This window comes from Physeter macrocephalus, unplaced genomic scaffold (assembly GCF_002837175.3).
Source record: "Physeter macrocephalus isolate SW-GA unplaced genomic scaffold, ASM283717v5 random_350, whole genome shotgun sequence".
NCBI classification, from domain to species: Eukaryota; Metazoa; Chordata; class Mammalia; order Artiodactyla; family Physeteridae; genus Physeter; species Physeter macrocephalus.
This window is the reverse complement of record NW_021145649.1, coordinates 9321-14241: the sequence shown is the minus strand read 5'-3', so window position 1 is coordinate 14241 and position 4921 is coordinate 9321.

The following is a 4921-nucleotide window of genomic DNA, read 5'->3' as shown; positions in this document are numbered from 1 at the left end:
TCAAACTTATACCTGACATGGAAGCACATAGATCTTTTCTTGTGGCCATTTAATATCACAATTGGTTGATTATTAGCAACCAAGAAAAACTTAATTCCAGCCTTAGTTTGCTAGGGTTATTATTATTATTTTTTATTTTATTTTATTTTATTTTTTTTTGCGGTACGCGGGCCTCTAACTGCTGTGGCCTCTCCTGTTGCGGAGCGCAGGCTCCAGACATGCAGGCTCAGTGGCCATGGCTCACGGGCCCAGCCGCTCCGCGGCATGTGGGATCTTCCTAGACCCACATGATTGGGTGGCTTAAACAACAAAAATTCATTTTCTCACAGTGATGGAAGCTGGAAGTCTGAGACTGAGGTGCTGTCAGGGCTGGTTTCTCCTGAGGCCTCTCTCTGGACCTAAAGATGACTGTCTTCTCCCTGTGTCCTCACATGGTCTTCCCTCTGTGTCTGTGTCTTAATCTCCTCTTTTTATGAGGACACGAGTCATAAGGGATTAGGGCCCACCTTAATATCCATATTTTAATATAATTACCATTTTAAAGACCCTCCCTCCATATACAGTCACACCGTGAGGTGCTAGGAGTTAAAATGTGAACATATAAATTTTGGAGGAATGCAGTTCAGTGCATAACAATTCCTGGAAGGATCTGCTGGATCTCATCCTCCAGCTAAAGTGTATTAAAGCTAGAGCACTGCAGTTGTTAAGAAACACAGTTCAGGGCTTCCCTGGTGGCACAGTGGTTAAGAATCCACCTGCCAACGCAGGGGACACGGGTTCGAGCCCTGGTCCAGGAAGATCTCACATGCCGCAGAGCAACTAAGCCCCGTGTGCCGCAACTCCTGAGCCCACACACCTAGAGCCCATGCTCCACAACAAGAAGCCACTGCAATGAGAAGCCCGCACACTGCAATGAAGAGTAGGCCCCGCTCACTGCAACTAGAGAAAGCCCACGTGCAGCAACAAAGACCCAGTGCAGCCAAAAATAAAATAAATAAAATAAATAAATTAAAAAACCAAAACAAAAACATTCTCTTAAAAAAAAAAAAGAAACACAGTTCAGCTTAGGATTCATAAACATCCCAATGTATTTCCAAGGAGAAGAGGCATTTTACCATCAAAAATGACAAAGCACACAGGAAGGGAAACACCATGAGAACACGCCAGCAGAATCATATAAACTGGATAGAATGGGATTATCAGACACAGAATTATACTTTATATTTTTAGAGATGAAATCAACTTCTAGTCACTATTGCACCACTATAATTTTCTACTCTTTGTTTCAAACCTTATGCATCTTTACATTTTAAATGTGTGTCTCATAACAAGAGTAGTTTGATTTTTAAAATCTAATCTGATAACCTTTGTTTCATAGATTGAGAATTTATTCCATTTATAGTTAATGTAATTAAATTATAATTGGGTTTAAATATAACATCTTTTTGTTGTTGTTGCTGTTTTTGGTTTTTTTTGGCCACACGCCTTACGGGATCTTAGTTCCCCCACCAGGGATTGAACCTGTGCCCCCAGAATTTACTTTATATTTTTCCTTAAAATGGTAAGGAAATGACCCTAAATAATGACCATGGAGATTTGTAAGAGATTCAAGTAGACCTTCTAGAAATGAAAGTTATAAGAATTCAACTAAAATTAAACACTAACTAAATGGCTTAATAACCAGACACAGCAGCAGTATGAATAAAACTGGCATAACTCAGATATCCTTGTCCCTGGAGAAAATCTCAAAGGATCTACAGATAAGTAACAATTAACATGTGACTTTAGTAAAGTTGCTGGTTTATAAAAGTTTGCTTACAGAAAGGATTCTGGGAAGATGGCAGAGTAGGAAGCCCCGAAATCTGTCTTACCACCTAGCCAACAACTGCCCTGGCAGAATCTGTCTGATGTTACTGTCTGGGGACTCCGGAGTCTACTGAAGGCTTTCAGCATCCAGGCAAAGGCTTGGACAGTAAGTTGCATGTAACTTTAGTCATTTTCAGGTCTTAGCACAGCAGATGCCCGTCCTCCACCCTCAGCCCTGCGGGAGCCAGTTGTGCGCATCCTCCCCACAGCCTGCAGGGTCAGGGTGGGCCCAAAAGACCCTGTCTTCCCAACGGTGGAGACGTGTGCTCCAGCTACTCTTGTGATCACAGGGGTCCAAAGAGGGAGGCAACCTTTGATGTTGCCCCTCCCCCATTATTGCAATCCGCCCCCCTCCAGCCAAAGTGACTTCCAGGGGATATAATAGTCCAGTGCCCTTCCCACTTTCATTTTTCTTTTTCCTCTGTTGGGAGCTGGATATTGGAGACAAGGGCACTCAAAAACAATTACATATACAGTGACAGCCAGAAGATGACTGCACATGCCCAGGACAGATGCAGGCTCAGAAAAGAGCTGAGAAGACCTTAAGTTTACAATTGATGCTGATGCTTGGCATAAAGACAATGCTCAAGAGAACAAAAATAACCAAATCCCCCAGGAAACTCTGGGGAAGGGGGAGAATCTGATTTCCAGAGATACCACAATAGATTCAAATGTCCAGTTTTCAACAACAGCAACACAAGGCAAAGAAAGAAAAGTATGGCCCGTTCAAAGGAAAAAGAAATCAACAGAACAGTTCCTGGAAAAGATCTGATGGCAGATCTCCTAGACAAAGACTTTAACACAACTATCTTAAATATGCCCAAATAAATAAGATGTGGAAAAAGTCAAGAAAATGATGTATAAACAAAATGGAAATGTCAAGAGGTAGAAAACCTGAAATGAAACGCAAAAAATTCTGGAGCTAAAAATGTATGATAACTGAAAAGAAAAATTTGCCAGAGGGATTCAAAGGCAGATTTAAGTAGGCAAAAGAAAGTCAGTGAGCTGGAAGATAGGGCAATGGAAATTACCAAGTCTGAAGAACAGACAAAGATAGAGGAAAAGTGAACAGAATCTAAGGGATCAGTCAGAAAATACCAAGTGGACCAACATACACATTGTGAGAGTCACAGAACAAGAAAGGAAAAAGCATCAGAGAGAATATTTGAAGAAATAATGACTGAAATCTTCCCAAATATGATGAAACGTGTGGATATACATGTCCAAGAAGCTCAGTGAACTCCAAATAAGATGAATGCAGAGAGAGCCACACCCACACCTGCTATAATCACACGTTTGATAGACAAAGCATATCGAAAGCAGCAAGAGAGAAGTGCCTCATCACATACAAGGGATCCTCGATAAGATCTAAAGCAGATTTCTTACCAGAGACTTTGGAGGCCAGAAAGCAGTGAGTTAATAGATTCAAAGTGCTAAAACACAAACCTCTGTCAACCAAGAATCCTATATCCGGCAAAACTGTCCTTCAGATGTAAGGGAGAAAAAAGACATTCCAGATAAACAAAAGCTGAGGGAGTTGGTTGCCACTAGACCAGCCCTGCAAGAAATGCTCAAGGAGTCCTGTGGGGTAAAGGGAAAGGACACTGGACAGTAACTTTAAGCCAGGTGGAGAGACAAAGATCTCAGGATATACATGGGCTGTTATGAAAGATATTGATGTAACCTTGGTTTGTAACTCCACGATTTGTTTTCTGTATAATTTAAGACTAATACATTTAGCTATTCATGTTTTGGGACACAAAGTGTCTAAAGATATAGTTTTGTGACAACAGCTAAAAGGGATGGAGCTGTAAAGGGGCAGAGTTTGATACTGAGTTTAAGCTGGTATAAATTGAAATTAGAGTGTTATAACTTTAAAATGTTAAATGTAATCCACATGGCAACCACAAAGAAAATAGCTATAAGTCTGCATGCCGCAACTAAGAGCCCACATGCCTCAATGAAGATCCCATGTGTTGCAACTAAGACCCGGCACGGCCAAAATAAATAAAATTTTTTTAAATTTAATTTTTTTAATTAAAAGGAAATAAGGAATTTGTGTTTCACCATAAAATTCAACTACACACACAAGATGACAGTAATGCAGGAAATGAGGACAAAAAGTTATAAAGCATATAGAAAACAGCAAAATGACAAGAGTCCCTTTTATCAGTCATTACTTTAATCCATTTACCTTAATCCATTTACATTTAAACTGTCCAGTCAAGAGTATCCATTCTGTCAAACACACATGATCCAACTATGTCTACAAGAGACTCACCTGAGATCTAAAGACACAAATAGATTGAAAGTAAAAAAGGTAGGAAAGATTCTGTGCCAAGAGTAGCCAGAAGAGAGCAGAGTTGGTTATACTAATGTTAGACAAATTAGATTTTAAGTAAAAAAATTGTTACAAGACAAAATAATAAAAGGTTCAATACAGCAAGAAGATATAGTAATAGACGTATATGTACCTAATGGCAGACCAGAGTATTCGAATAAAAAATAGAAAGGGTGAAACAGTTGGCTCCACAACAGTGGGAGACTTCACTACCCCCCTCCCAATAATGGAGAGAACAACCAGACAGAAGATTGTAGCGGTCAATTCCTCTATAAATCAACTATACCTAACAGGCATGTACAGAACACTCTACCCAACAATAAGATACACATTCTTCAAGGGAACACGGGATGTTTTCTACCATAGACCATATGTTAGGCCACAAATTAAGTCTCCATAGATTTAGAGAGATGCATATCATACAGAATATCTTCTCTGACCACAAGGGAATAAGTTAGAGGTCAACAGAAGGAAACTGAAATTCAGAAACTGGAAGTTAAACATAATCTAAACAACCAATGGATCAAGAAGAAATCACAAGGGTAATTAGAAGTTACAGACAAGTGAAAACAACAAACCAAAATGTGTGGGATTCAGAGGAAGCTGCGCTAAGGGGAAATTTATAGCCACAAATGCTTACATTAAGAAAATAAAGGGCTTCCCTGGTGGCGCAGTGGTTGAGAGTCCGCCTGCCGATGCAGGGGACGCGGGTTC